Source organism: Solanum tuberosum, unplaced genomic scaffold, assembly GCF_000226075.1.
Source record: "Solanum tuberosum cultivar DM 1-3 516 R44 unplaced genomic scaffold, SolTub_3.0 scf00154, whole genome shotgun sequence".
NCBI lineage: Eukaryota > Viridiplantae > Streptophyta > Magnoliopsida > Solanales > Solanaceae > Solanum > Solanum tuberosum.
The window spans coordinates 537,377-553,899 of record NW_006239079.1 but is presented as its reverse complement, the minus strand read 5'-3'; the positions used below and the strand labels follow the sequence as shown (position 1 = coordinate 553,899).

Below are 16,523 nucleotides of genomic sequence, written 5' to 3'. Positions count from 1 at the left end.
ACAGTTAGGTTAATATTTCTATTTAGATATTTATACTTTTACTTGAAAAAAACTTAATAAATATTATAAAGATAATTTTATTTGTGGATTTGATTAACAAGTAGTAACATTAACACCATGTAATATTGTTTTGTCGATATTTATGATAATATTTTTAAATTATAATTTATAATTTAATTTAATAATTATAAAAAAATATATAACTTTTAAAAAAGTGGGCTGGCCCGGCAAGCCTGTAGCCCACGTGCTTGTGGGTTGGGCCGATTGTTTTCTGGCCCACACCAAAAATGGGCTAGCCTGGCCTGGCCCGTAAAATGTCAAAGCCTGTATAGGTTAGCCCGGATGGGGTGGGCTAGCCCATATTGACAGCTCTAGTTACGACTTTCTGTTATTTTCACTAGATATTAAAGCTTTGATTATTATTAAAATACTTCTTATTCTACTCATTTATTTAATTATAGAACATCATTAACATAAACAATGAATTAGTTATTCTCGCTTTTTTTTTAGATAAGGGTAACTTAGTACTTCTCACTTTTTTCTTATCTCAAAATATTTTCTATAAGTAATTTGTTACATAGATTTTAAAAAAATATACCATGATTTTAAAGAAGTAAAAAACTGATAAAGGTTGATAATGTAACGGTAAAATAGACATTTAAAAATATCAATTGATATTTGGGGAGAATGTCTATTGTTCAAAGTTGAGGGGTAGTTTGATTTTTGAAGCAAAGTTGGGGGTGTAATGATATTTTTTTAACATGTTGTAATGGAAAATTGTTAACTTTTGAAATTACTTGAGCTCACCAAGATTGGCCTTGGATATTTTCTATATTAGATCATGAAACTACACATGCTAGTGTAGGCGTAGAACCAACCTTAGGTTTGGAACTATGACAAAGTGCCCCATGAGAGGGTATTGTGCTTTCTTGGTAGTATTAGTGATATCTCTCGATTGATATTAGAATATATCTTGATTGATTTTTCATTACGTAGTATCTCATTAGTGATTTAGTTTCTATTATGATTAGGAGAAGATCACAATACTTTATTAGTTGATTCTTTCCTTATTTGTTGTTTACTCTCTTGTATAAATACACATACATAATAATAAAATAAACACTTCTCTCCAACAGTAAAGTCTATATGGTATCAAGAACCTAAAAGCATCACTGCATTTTTTTTTTCTTCCTGAACATTTGTGTTTTCCTGCTGCCAATAACAATGGTTTCAACCAATTACTCTGCTGAGAACACCTCAACCACACCTTCTCCAGTAGTTGTACCAAATTCTCCCACGATTCTCACCATAAATAACAATGAGCAGTTGATCAATATCAACATTGTTGCTAGGCACCTCTAAAGCTCAACAATACAAACTATCAGTCATGGAAATACCAATGGGAAACCATCCTCACTACATATGATTTCCTCCACTTTATTGAACAATCACCAAGTTCAACCACACCTTATTTGTTGTTTACTCTCTTGTATAAATACACATACATAATAATAAAATAAACACTTCTCTCCAACAGTAAAGTCTATATGGTATCAAGAACCTAAAAGCATCACTGCATTTTTTTTTTCTTCCTGAACATTTGTGTTTTCCTGCTGCCAATAACAATGGTTTCAACCAATTACTCTGCTGAGAACACCTCAACCACACCTTCTCCAGTAGTTGTACCAAATTCTCCCATGATTCTCACCATAAATAACAATGAGCTGTTGATCAATATCAACATTGTTGCTAGGCACCTCTAAAGCTCAACAGTACAAACTATCAGTCATGGAAATACTAATGGGAAACCATCCTTACTACATATGATTTCCTCCACTTTATTGAACAATCACCAAGTTCAACCACACCTTATTTGTTGTTTACTCTCTTGTATAAATACACATACATAATAATAAAATAAACACTTCTCTCCAACAGTAAAGTCTATATGGTATCAAGAACCTAAAAGCATCACTGCATTTTTTTTTTCTTCCTGAACATTTGTGTTTTCCTGCTGCCAATAACAATGGTTTCAACCAATTACTCTGCTGAGAACACCTCAACCACACCTTCTCCAGTAGTTGTACCAAATTCTCCCATGATTCTCACCATAAATAACAATGAGCTGTTGATCAATATCAACATTGTTGCTAGGCACCTCTAAAGCTCAACAGTACAAACTATCAGTCATGGAAATACTAATGGGAAACCATCCTTACTACATATGATTTCCTCCACTTTATTGAACAATCACCAAGTTCAACCACACCTTATTTGTTGTTTACTCTCTTGTATAAATACACATACATAATAATAAAATAAACACTTCTCTCCAACAGTAAAGTCTATATGGTATCAAGAACCTAAAAGCATCACTGCATTTTTTTTTTCTTCCTGAACATTTGTGTTTTCCTGCTGCCAATAACAATGGTTTCAACCAATTACTCTGCTGAGAACACCTCAACCACACCTTCTCCAGTAGTTGTACCAAATTCTCCCATGATTCTCACCATAAATAACAATGAGCTGTTGATCAATATCAACATTGTTGCTAGGCACCTCTAAAGCTCAACAGTACAAACTATCAGTCATGGAAATACTAATGGGAAACCATCCTTACTACATATGATTTCCTCCACTTTATTGAACAATCACCAAGTTCAACAACCACACCTTTTCATCAACGACAAGACCATCTCATCCGGAGTGCCATTTGCCTCTATATCTTCTGATATTGTTCCCTTTGTCATTGTTGACAAATTTTCACGTGCTCTCTAACAAAATCTGGCAGCAACCTATGTGAAGCCATCACATGCTCGTATAATGCGTCTTAGAGAATCTCTAAACAAAATGAAAAGGGTAACCTCTCAATTACTTCATATCTGAAGAAGATCAAACAAATTTGCAGCACTTTAGCCTCTGCTGGCATCCAAATTTCAATGGATGAGCTCTTCCTTCATGCTCTTCATGGACTTACAGCTGAATATGACACTAACATTGCAGCTCTACATGCCCAAGAAACTCTAGTGACATCTGAAGAGCTTCATGTGAAGCTCCCCACGTCTTTTTCTTGGATACTCACAAAATCAAAGTGTTTACCTTTGTTTTGTTCCTATGAAGTCTAGACTAGATTATGTCTCCAGGCACAAGGACTTTCTGGAGCATCATTTTCCATACTCATCTATGGAAATTAAGGCCAATCACCTTGGGTCTAACACTGTTGATATATGGGTTCTCTCTCATCATATTATTCCATTTACATCAAGCCTATTTGGTAACTCCTCCCATTAGATCTACAACATCGAATTCAGGAAGTACATCTCTTGAGGCCGCCACCAATAATCACTTTTCATCAGAAGAGCCTGAGAAATCCATCACATTTTTCCCAGGTATATTTTCTTCCACCTTTTCTTCTACTTCTGCTTCCTCATCGTCATCATCAGTACCAACCCCTTCCACTTCTCCATTCCTTCTTTTGTCCCTATACCAAATCATCCCATGGTTACCCGTTCTAAAAACAATATTAGTAAGCCAACTCAAAAACTTTATCTCAATGCTACTTTATCTCCTCAAGCCAAATCATCCCCTGTTGCACAACCTTCTAAATTACAAATCACTTCCTCAAATACCCATAGCAAACCCAAGCCTACCAAATCCTTGATTTCTTTCAATTCAATACCCAAACCTATTTAACCTAGGAATATTAGCAAAGCATTAAAAGATCCTAAATGGCGTGCTGCTATGAAAAAGGAATTATCGGCTCTTAAAGGTCAAGGCACATGGTCTCTTGTACCAGCAAATCCTCATGCTAAACCTGTCGAGTCTAAAGTGGGTTTTTCGTGTTAAAAACAATTCTAATAGAAGTATTAACTACTATAAAGCCTGACTTGTTGCTAAAGGTTTCTTGCAACATCAAGGTGTTGATTATGGTGAAACACATTCTCCAGTACCAAAGCATACCACAGTGCGTTTTATTCTCTCATTGGCTGCCTCATTTGATTTGCAACTTCATCAATTAGATGCTAACAATGCCTTCTTGCACGGTACTCTAATTGAAGAAGTTTATATGTCTCAACCTCCTGGGTTTGTGAATGAGACATACCCCACTCATGTTTGTCAGCTTCACAGAGCAATTTATGGGCTTAACCAGGCTCCACGAGCAGGGTATGAGGAACTCAAATCCTATCTTATTTCATGTGGATTTTGCCACTCTCAGTTAGATCATCACTTATCTATTTATGCTAAATCTGGAGTTATGCTCTATCTCATTGTCTATTTTGATAATCTAATTATCACGGGTAATCATCAAAGTTCGGTGGAAGATTTTATTGGGTGTCTTTCTAATCATTTCTCTATTAAAGATCTTGGTGATTTGCATTTTTTCTTGGGTGTTCAAGTTATTCGCTCACCTTCTGAAATTTTCTTAAGTCAGTAGAAGTATATCTATGAAATCTTAGACTGAGCAAACATGGTTGAAGCTAATCCCATGTGCACACCAATGGCAAGCAGATCTTGTCCCATAAGTAGTGATGGCTCTTTACTTAAGGATCCTAAAGAATATCAGAGTATAGTTGGAAGTTAACAATATCTTCACCTTACTAGACCGAATGTTGCCTTTGCTGTAAGTAAATTGTCTTAGTTTACAAGTGCTCCAACGACTACACATTGGGTTATGGTCAAACTAGTTCTTCGCTACCTTGCTAGCACATCTACTAATGGTTTGTTTCTTTGCAAAGGCAAGTCACTAAATACGCATGCCTTCTTCGACGCAGAGTGGGCAGGTCATCGTGAAGATCGCTCCTCTACTACACCATACATTGTGTTTTTAGGCTCCAATCCAATCTCATGGAGTTCAGAGAAGCCAAGTATTGTTGCTCGCTCATCCACAGAAGCTGAATATCGGGCTATTGCTTCAGTGTCAGCTGAAATTTGTTGGGTCCGTAATTTTCTTCAGAAGTTATCTGTTTTTCTCAAGGAACCACTAGTTATCTACTGTGACAACCTTGGTGCTACCTATGTGTGTGCTAAACCAGTTTTTCATTCCAGAATGAAGCACATCGAGATTGACCATCATTTTGTTCGAAATCTCTGCCAACAAGGCCTGCTACGTGTTTCTCATGTTTCATCCCGAGACCAGTTGGTTGATCTTCTTAACAAGCCGCTTTCAAAAGCTCCATTTGAAGCACTAAGGTCCAAGATTGGTATATCAGACTGATCTACCATCTTGCGGGGGCATATTAATGATATCTCTGGATTGATATTAGGATTGATATTAGGATATATCTTGATTGATCTTCCATATCTTAGTATCTCATTAGTGATTTAGTTTCTATTATGATTAGGAGATCACAATACTTTATTAGTTGATTCTTTCCTTATTTGTTGTTTACTCTCTTGTATAAATACATATACATATTAATAAAATAAACACCTCTGTCCAGCAGTTAAGTTTATAGCTAGCATGGGTGAGTCGATTCGTGTGGCACAACGATGAGACGACTTGAGTAAGTAGGGTATATGACAATAAGTACATAGCCTAGTTGTTTTCAAGTTGTGTCTGTGATAGAGTGGTACTCCCTGTAAATTAAAAAAGTTTCTTTATTTCATAAGGCTTGGTGCTTAAAAATTGGTTAGGAACATGTTTTTTTTATGACCAGTTAGGAACATGTTTTACTTATTGTACTATCTCTTCGACTCAATCATTAATTGATATAATGTTCCTTTCTATATCAATTTTATATAAAAGAATAGTATGATAGTTCTTTAGGACTGCAAATGCTGAGCCTTACCAAAAGTATCTACAGAGATGTGGAGTTTTCCTTTGGTTACTCATATAGCATTCAGGAATGAAACTCTCTGCCTAGTGCATTTTTCTTTTAAAGAGTGTTGGTTAAAGAACGTATTCATGCTTTGGTTTTAAATTGTTCAACATGCTTTGGTTTTAAATTGTTCAAATGACGATGTTTTTAAATTCCAAAAGATTTCCGCATGTATCTATTGAGCATATAGATGAGCTCTCTTGTATGGTTTGGTTCGTTCGGGTTAGGTAGAGCATCAAGTGCCGGTCACGTGGATTCCGGGGTGTGATGCTAAAGAGTGTATTTGGTATGGAGGAAATTATTTTTCAGAAAATGCTTTCCAATTTTTCTATGTTTGATTGATCAAAATGTTTTGGGAAACATTTCTCCAAGACAAAAGTTCCTTAAAATAAGGAATATAACTTACGTAATGGAAGCAAGGAAAACAAGTTCTATAAGTGACACTCCACGTCAAATGTCTCCTCCCTACCCACCCAACACTCCAATCCCTACCCCTTCACCATCCCACCTAAGCCACCCCCCATCCCCATCCCATATAATTTTGCTAGTCTAAGGGTTCACACACTTCCATTTCGAGGTTCCAACAAATGCTATGAAGCTTACCACCTGATATGTCCTTCAGCCCCTGGTATAGTATGCATCAAGATGATTTGTCTTGCAGCATATGAAGGGAAGGAAACATTCATAACGGCGACACCCTGAGATTCAAGGGATTATACCTAATCCCATCAAGATTCCACGATCTTCTCGCATAAAACGACGAAGACATGTGTAGGGTTAGGGAGGTTGGCCAGTTGAGTCAATCCAATATTTATTTGAATCCCTTAGTTGTACCCATCTAACCTTTTATTTAAATACAATATTACACTCTAAATCTGACAATTGCTCAACATCCATTCATCAAGCAATTTTCATTACAGTTCCAAATTCCATTTTATTACTCAGTTCTGTAATTAGTGTCATACACACAAGTTTACACATTTTACAGGACCTTTAACTCAAGAAGCAATACATTCTTAAAGTTGTCAAATTGCAAGAGATCTCACCTCATCCACTTTCCAGAGGCCCTCTTCATACTTATACCACCTCATCAGCCCTTCATCATTTCGAGTGCGCTGACACATGATGCATGAGTCACTCATGCAAGTTAGGAATTTGCATAACCTAGATGCTTTTTCAAGGATTAATTCATCAAGCTCAGTCAGAATTTTCTTTGGTGCAGGTGGAGGAAGGTCTTCAATAACTATGCAATTAGATATGTTGAGCACTTCCAACTTTTTTAACCCGTCCAAGATAGTAACCAAGACACTTTTAGATAACACTGTGCACCTCACACTCAACACTTTCAAGTTTGGAAGAAATGATACCAGTGTAGATGCAAAGAGCATATCACAGGGCCCCAAAATCTTGAGCTCAGCAAAAATTTTGCAACTCATTGCAATTTCCTCCATGACAAATGGAGGATTCACTATACTAGGCATCATCAGTGATTCAAGATCTTCCCACATACGAATAGCCCTGCAAATTCCTGTCTTTTCTATTCTGTTCCAAGCAGGCATAACAAGACGTTTAAGACGAGGACACCTGAAAAAGACGCAATTTAATTAACAGTTTTCTTCATTCTCACAATAAATTTTGCATCTCCTGAATTTGAATAATGGAAAATCATAGGGCATCTGAGATGTTAGATACCTGAACTCTGGAATGATGCTTGCTGTCGGTTTCTTGATTTAAGTTATAGTACAATAGAAAGTTGAAGGTTTATAGGGGGAATACCTCTCAGCTGTATAAGTCAACTGGTCGTTGCAGACATACAAATTGTAATGGAAGATCAATGTTAGTATGTTTCCACAACTGAGGTTCAAGCAAATCTTTAGGAGGCAGGTCAATGTTTTATCAGACTGAGTCCACATATACGTACGGCTCTCGCGGCGTTTGATGAAGTTTGATTTTAGTACCGACAAGTCCAGCGTCTTCTAGAGAAGTTGATCACAACAAGCCAATCGCCACGCACTACAAACATGAGCAACTCCAGCAGACAGCTCAAAACGGTCAAAGAACGTGAGTATCTTCAACAAGATATCATTATCAAGGTCCTCCCATCTCCTTACAGGAAAATCTCCTTCCTCCATCACAAAAAACTTCAATTTCCTGAACTCCTGTAGAAACAAGAAAGGTTATTACTTCTCTAGATCCATGAAGAATATTTGAATTCCTGACAACAAATTAATGTTGCTGATTGCCATTTTGTATTCTTGTGAATATACTCAGACCATGAAGCAGAAAAGTTAAGCCTTGCAATATGAAGAAGCATAAAAGAATGTACAAATACATCTGAGGAGCACTGGGATTCCAAAAAGTGAAGAAACTAGGAAAATTTGAACTGGAACTTAAGTTGGTCATAGAAAACGAGAGAGAACTAAGTTCTTGCTGCAATAGCTGTCGGAAGTATCACATTTTGGATAAATATTGACATTACTGAAAGCAAAATGATACAAAAAGGAGGACGTAGCATCGATTTGCACATAAAAGTCCCTTGAGAGGAAAATTCAGTGTCCTTAGATTAGAATGGAAAAGCTGAAGACTTGTTATATATTTTGAAGAACAAGACAAGAACAAAGAGAACTGGGGAATGGGACAAGTGTCTGCGGAAAAAGATGCATATAGTTTCCAACAGCAATGATCTATATAGCCAACCCCGACTTGTTTGGGATTGAGGTGGAGTTGCACTTTACAACAGCAATGATTCAAACTTAAACTAGTTGAGGTCGGCTATAGGAACACTCAATATCCATTCCGCTCCATTTGGAATAGTTTCATTCCAATACTAAGATAATTGATTATTAAGGATTCTCTATTACTGACTTTTACTTGATAAAACAAAAATGGTTATAAGGCACTGTTCAAAAAAAGAAAATGCTCTCAGGCACGAAAACCAAAAATCTTCTCTCTTCTACTTCCTAGGAGGGAGAAACATCTTTTCTTGACACTTTTCCGGCACTTCTTACCGGAAAACCTCTCTCTCACCTTCCTGAGTTATCACCTTCTGTGGTTACTCTCTTCCTTTTTCCTTCTTTGAGCATTTCTCTCAGCCAGAAACTATATTTTAAAGGATGGAGGACAATAGGATCTATTTCAAGGTTTAAGTCATTCGATATTACTAGGTGGGAAAATGACAAGTCTGAATGGTATGAATGGGTGGAAAGGAGTAGGAAAATGATGCGAAGGTCCGCTGTGAGCAGAAAAGCTATGGAGTGGATATGCTTTTGTATGAAAAGAGGCCTCGAAAGATCAGAAGATCAGGAGATGGAGATTTTTTTTAACCTCAAAGGCATCTCCTGGACCATGCCCAAGAAGGTCTCAGGCTTTGAAGAGTTGGGAGGCAACAGGGGTGAATGCAAAGGACAGAAACAGATGGAGAATCAACCCTGCTAGTAGATGGTGGACTATTTGGAAAGAAAGGAATTCTAGGTGTTTTGAGAGCATAGAAAACGATGTCCTGAAAGTCAAGTTAAACTGCATTTTATTGGTTATGTTTTTGGTGTAATCAAGTATACTCCAATGACACTGTATCGGTAATTGATGTTTTAGACTCAATGTAGACCGAAAACAGTGGAAAAGGAGACATTTGTATATAATGGTTTCAGTACAAGGGTTGTACTGTTTTGTGATATAATACAAAGTTACCTATTTCAATAAATAGACAAAAAAAAAGGATTCTTTATTACCTATTTCAAAAAAAAGACAAAAAAAGGATTCTTTATTACTAATTACCTGTTAAAAAAAAGGATTCTCTATTACTTAAGGTTATCTATATTTTCTACCAAAATGCAAATTAGTAATGAACAAAAAGGACTCCTGGCAAACAACATACTAATTTAAGTGTAGCAACATTAAAAAAACCTTATCCTATCCATTGGAATTACTATGGATCTTGTGCTTCATTTATATTTTGTTGTTTGCTAATTCAACAAGAATCTCAAGAACTTATAAGTCCTTTAAGACAACTTTGTCCATGTGATTGAATTGTTTACCTCGTCCATTAACATTCAACCATCATAGTGTCACACCGGTGCATCTGAACTTCTAATTGTAGGCATTTCCAAACTACAATTCAGGGACTTCTTTACTTTTATCTTCTACAGGTGCTTTTTGTACCTTGTCATAATCATCACTTATTTTGTCTAGTTTTGTATGACCACACACAGTCATACCATTCACATTTTTACAACACTCATTTTTTTGATATATCGGATCTCAAACACCCAACACTCGCGCCATAAATCATCATTGGTCTCACAACTGTCTTATAAAACCTATCTTTCACGCTGGTATGTATCTCCATATCGCATACCACTCCTCCATTTCAACTACAGGGCTTTAAATTATGTGTTGCATCTTCGTCGATCAGACTATCACAATTCACTCCATTGATGTGGAAACACAACCTAGACACATGAATGATCTATGTGAACTCACTTTGATGATCTCAGGACCTGATTTAAGAAGTGGTGTGACATTATGTCTAGAGATTGAATAGAGAAATGGTATTACTGTTTATCCTTACAGTAAGGAATTGATAAGAGAAATGGTATCAAGTATTTTGCAATGTCCCCAAATAAAGTGTCATATAAATTGGGAGAATTAGAGTGTTGATAACAAGTCTTCAACAACATAACCAATAATAGTTAGTAGCGGGATCTGTTCTAAATTGAAAGCTAAACTAGCAAGTAAAACTGATGAATTGGCAATCCTCTTCCAACAAAAGCTCGAAAAAACAACTAATTTTAGATTAAAACTTAGCATCTAAAAGCACAAAAAAAAACATGGGACTTGAGTCCTACATTGATACAGAAATGTGTTGATGTGGGGCTTATATAATCTTGGGTTCTCCCATTTCAATAGCTACCTTTTAGGGTGTTATTCTCCCTGAGTTATTCAAAGGGTATGAAATCCACCCACTACCCTTCCTACTCATCTTGCTATGAATGGTGATGCAGGTATTGCAGTGTTCCCTCGGGACTAGCTGTTTTTGTCGCACGTTTACTAAAGCATTCTCTTGCTCAACTTTTTCAGTGATGTCTGTGATTTCTCATTAAAGGTAAGATTATTAATATCCTACCTTATACAGTATATCCCTCCAACCCAATAGCCATACATTTTTCAATTGCCTTCCAAATAAAGTAAGGAAATTTAATCCTGAGATTTTGTTAGGCTGTTCTCCTAAGCCCTAATTTTCTTTTCATGAATTTGGAAGCTCAAATGTTTTTCTCTTTTGCATCTTCTGGATGCTTTCAGTGAAACTTTGTACTTTGTCAAAATAAAAAATAAAAAATATTTCCCATCAATCTCTCTAACTACTAATCATGTATCCAGAATTTATAGGTTAGATGCCCCAAAACCCAATTTTCTCTATGTAAAAAAAAAGACGGAATAACCAAAGCACCATTTGCATTTAACATATGCAACTAAAACAAGCTGTAATAATTTTCCAAAAGAAGCAACGTTCTCGATTGGAGTACAACGAAAAATGAATCGTCGCAATAACAAAATGATAAATCACAAGTAAATTAACACCAATCTCAACAAAGATTTAAACTTTAAGAACAAAAAGATCTGCATTTGATCATACCATACTAATAATTGAAATGCTGAAAACCAAGAAACAAAACTCAGACAAGCATAAATTCAAACTTGTATGGGCAAAACTCAATTGTTTCTGCAGTTAAATTCCATCAAGTGCCAAAGAAGGGGGAAAACGGTCCACAGGGTATACACTAAATTCTCTTAAATGAAAAGAACTAAGCAGGCCCAGACATCAGGGGAAAGTTGTTTTGGGCCAACAACTCTTGTGGGCCAAAAAGACAGACAATTCTGAAACCCATTTAGGTTTTAATGAGAAGGAACGAGAGGACCGAATTAGAGACATAAATGGGCTTTCAGCCATTAAGTCTTTAGCCTCTCAGTTCCTGGAAGCAGTCAAAGCGTGGGAGAATTCAACAGAGGATGTAATAAAGGAGAAGATGGCAGGAGAAAGAGTAGCAGGTGAGAAGAACCACATGCAAACACAAAAATCAAAACAGATCATTGAATTGAGTAGCATGAGTGAGCATTCCGAAGAAGAGATTACGACCAAAGATTTTAACCAGACGGAACTACAGCTGCAACAAATCCTTGATGCTGAACCAATGGCTATGCAGAACTTGACAGAGGAAGATCTGGCTGAAACCGAGGCATCAAATTGGGTTAATTCACATATATTGGAGTTGAGCAACACGTATGGGGTAGCATTTGAAGGATTTGAGAAGGAAACACTTGCACTACTCATGAGAATCAATGGAAGGAAAACAGAGCTTGATAACAAGAAGCAGGGGAAAGCTATTACCACCCCAAAAAGTAGGGGCATAGGTAAGAATGAATTGAAGAAGCTTCAACGTAGTCTTAACAAAGAGGTTGAAGGTGCTAGAAACAGGGGGAGGGTTCTAAATCTGACCTTTAAATGAATATTAAACTGATCACATGGAACGTGAGGGGTCTTAACAACAACACTAATAAGAACCTTTTTTGATAAAGACAACACTAATAAGAACCTGGTTAAGACGTGTTTGCAAAAATGGAAAGCGGATGTGGTTTGCCTACAGGAAACCAAGGTGAATAAGGGGATTGCATATCAACTATGGTCTTGCAGATGGGTGAAACTCGGGTTCATTGAAGCAGATGGAAGCAAGGGGGAGTTACTTCTTATGTGGGACAGTAGAGTATGGACAGGCACTAAGGTGGAGGAAGGGACCTATTCAATCACTTACAAATTTGAGTCTACACATAATTACTTTCCCTGGTATTTCACTGGAGTATATGCCCCACACAGAAGAAACGAAAAGTTAGAGTGTTGGGAAGAGATGGCTGCAATGAAGGAGTTGTGTGGAAGACCGTGGGTCACAGGTGGAGATTTTAACACTGTGAGGCACATGGTGGAAAGAAGGGGGTACAACAGAGTCACAACGTCATGAATGATTTCTCTAGATGGATTGAAGAATTAGAGCTACATGATCCTTGTCTAATAGGAGGAAAATTCACCTGGTTCAGAGGAAGTAACCACCAAAGTGCAGCTGGACCCCATTTGAAAAAGAGAAGGCTCACAACAGTCCATTATTATTTGGATTTAGGCTCAATAGTGTTATGAATGGGCCTAGACCAGTATTGACAAAGCAGCCCAAAGCCGAATTAAAAGGCTATGTGTGGGATCCGGGTTGATAAATAGAGACTTGGGAGAGCAAAATAGGTTTATGCAAATTATGTGAAGCTTTGGCTTTCTGATCCTCTCATCTCCTTTCTATGGTCTAGAATCTCATCCCCTTCTAGTTACCTTCTTCTATGTTATCTATCTACAATTAGTGTGTTGTTACTTTGTTGTGGGTATTATACGTTGTAACTTGTATTCCGTAATAACAATATATATATCAGTGTTTGTGTTGAAAATTGAGTTTGTTACATTGGTGCTTTCATCCAGAGGTTTCTCATGGAGGACCAAAGACTCAAGGCTCTCATCAATGAATCCATTAAGGAGGCGAAAGAGTCATTTTCCAAAGATATTGCAGACATTCGCCATATGTTACAGGAGGTTACCGGAAAGTTCGTTCCGGCAGGGCCTCACATTCGAGATCCAACAATGGAGGTTGCTCGTCCTCATCACGGGAAAGACACTCTTGAAGCCCCCACACTCCGTCATAGGCCAGCTCCGGTGGAACTAGGACGATTTCGTGGTGAAAATCCAGAGGCGTGGATTTTCCAAGCTGAATGCTATTTTGATTTTTACGGAATCGTAGAAACGCACAAGCTAACCTTGGCATCCTTTTATCTCAACGGTGAAGCTTTGGAATGGTATCAATGGTTGTTTTGCAACAAACAACTGGCTGGCTGGGACCATTTTGTGGACAAATTGCTGATTCGTTTTCGCTCCCGTACTAGGGACAAACAACGCGAGTTCTTACCCATTCCCAGAAACAAGAATCATAGGGCAGTGGAGTACTCTCAGGCGGTTAGTCCATCGTTGGTTAATATTGAGACTTTGGGTCCCATGTTGGACTCCAAATATGACTTGAAGAACAACCCAAACGGCTATGCCTGCAAGGTGTTCGCTGAAATGCCCGATAAGAAAATTGACATGGAAGTCGAACATCCAGTGATAACTGATTCAACAAATCTGGCATCCCATATGTTTGATGAAAATTTTCAAACAGTTTCTGCATTTAAGGGAGAGTACGGTGAGCTTATCATGTTTGATAATAATTGTCTTGCACTACCTTGTTTGCCTTCGATTTTTAGTCGCACCCAACTTATGGGAAGATCTATATTTGATTACTTCAAGGAATTCGGTCATGCTAACCTCCCATTATCGTTGTATCGATTTCCACCTGATCATTTCGGGTTCAGCTTTCCATTTGATCCTGGTTCTAGTTTGAAAGTTGGAGTCGCGCTGTGATAATTTGGAGCAATGTACTGCTCATCGGTAAAGTTGCAAGAGAACTGCCTACACCTGCTTCTAACTTGCTGATGTTAGTATGTATAGCTTCCTTAATAGCTCCAATGAGAATCCTCACAATGATATCAAATTGGTACTACTTGAACCTTGAGGACAAGGTTCTTATTGGGGCTGAAGGTATTGTTATGAATGGGCCTAGACCAGTATTGACAAAGCAGCCCAAAGCCGAATTAAAAGGCTATGTGTGGGATCCGGGTTGATAAATAGAGACTTGGGAGAGCAAAATAGGTTTATGCAAATTATGTGAAGCTTTGGCTTTCTGATCCTCTCATCTCCTTTCTATGGTCTAGAATCTCATCCCCTTCTAGTTACCTTCTTCTATGTTATCTATCTACAATTAGTGTGTTGTTACTTTGTTGTGGGTATTATACGTTGTAACTTGTATTCCGTAATAACAATATATATATCAGTGTTTGTGTTGAAAATTGAGTTTGTTACAAATAGTCCCTACTCTCTCGAAGGTCTACCTATGTATGAAGGAAAATTTGTTCAAATTGCCTAGAGATTTTGTTTCTCACCTATAATTACTTCAAGTTAATTACTTAGTATGTAAATATGCTTCTGGCTGAATGATTGGAAGTTCATTATACCTGCAAGGCTTCCTAGCGGTTGTTAAATGGGTAGAGATTCAATCGACTAGGTGACAATATTAGTACAAGTCAAAAGCTGTAAATTGAGTTGGCTGTGATAAAATCTCTCCGCATGGATAGATATGGTATGACTAATTTAGTAGAACATTAATATTCTACAATCAGTAACTTTCTTTTTTTCCTCTACCAAAAGTTCCCCAACTTTCCACAACAAAAATCTAATAATTCTAAAATTCAAAGTCAAAGCTTCACATAGAAAGTAAAAAAGATGGAAAAAATGAAGATTCTGGCGAAAGAAAACCTACCCAGGAAACATAATAGCTTAGAACTCTTATAAAAGTAAAAAGTTACCTGATAGATCTGAGCCTTGATTGCCATCTTCTTTGAATCAGACCCATCAATTCCTCTTCAGAATCACTGTGCGTGGCATCTCTTCCTCGAAATCTCGGGTGGTGACCATGATCAGCTGAACCAGAAATCTCCGAAACAACATAGTAGAAAGTAATATAGGTTGTCGGAGAGGGAGCTGTGATAGAATCTGTCATATTTTGCCATAGCTCTACGGCCATACTTGTACTTGAAGAAGACGAAGAAGACGAAACCACAATATAGCTTCCTCCAACAATTGAATGAAATTGAAAATTAATCTACACTAAAATAACAAATAACCTTGAGTTTTTTTACATCATGCTTGGATGATTACTTATATTGGATTTTGGTAATATTAGTTTAAATATAATATTTATTCATTTATTTTTAGTTACTCAAATTTTATTGTATTAGTATTTAATTTAAATGCAACATTTGTTTGATAGTTCTGTGTTGTTAGTTTACATATTGTTGTGTATTCTCATTTATCTTTATTTATTATTATTTTATCTAACTAGTGAAATTTGAAAATAAATAAATAATGCAGCAATCAAAAGTGAAAATAAGTTTTGTGGTGTTTTTCAAATTCCATGTATAACTTAAAAATGAAATGGTATCATTGTCAAACGTTGATTTTCAAATAAAAATTTTAAAAAAGTGATTTTTCTTTATTAATTTATATGTAATTTGCAGTTTCAATAGGTCAATAAATTAAGATCTTACCACAAAGGTTTCTGAACTTATTTTTCATGATTATCCTAAAAATAATAAGATAAAATAAGTTGAATATATCATTTGCATATTTTTTAGATGTACCTAAAATGTTTGCACCTTTTGTGAACTTCAACACTATATTATCATAAAGGGATAAGGGTCTGAAAATACATCAACTTTGATCAGATTTGTTGTTGCGATACTAAACTTTCATGAGGATCTATTACCTCCCTAGACTATTTAATATCGTATTTTTAAACATTATATATTTGCCCACGTGGACATAAAAAGTAATGCAAAATTATAAATAGTAATGTGTCCACGTGAGCACATATATATCTTTAAAATACACTATTAAATAATTCAGCGGATAAAAAATACGATATTAAATAGTCTAGGGAGGTAATAGGTCCTCATGAAAGTTTAGTATCGCAACAGCAAATCCGACAAAAGTTGGGGTATTTTTCAGACCTTTGTCCCTATCATAAA

The 16,523-nt window shown here is 36.5% G+C and overlaps 1 pseudogene; it reads right to left on the bottom strand.

Annotated features, from left to right (window-relative positions):
- Positions 1 to 6,736: 6,736 nt before the first annotated feature.
- LOC102603298 (F-box/LRR-repeat protein At3g48880-like) lies at positions 6,737 to 15,628 on the bottom strand (annotated as a pseudogene).
- Between the last annotated feature and the right edge of the window lie 895 nt (positions 15,629 to 16,523).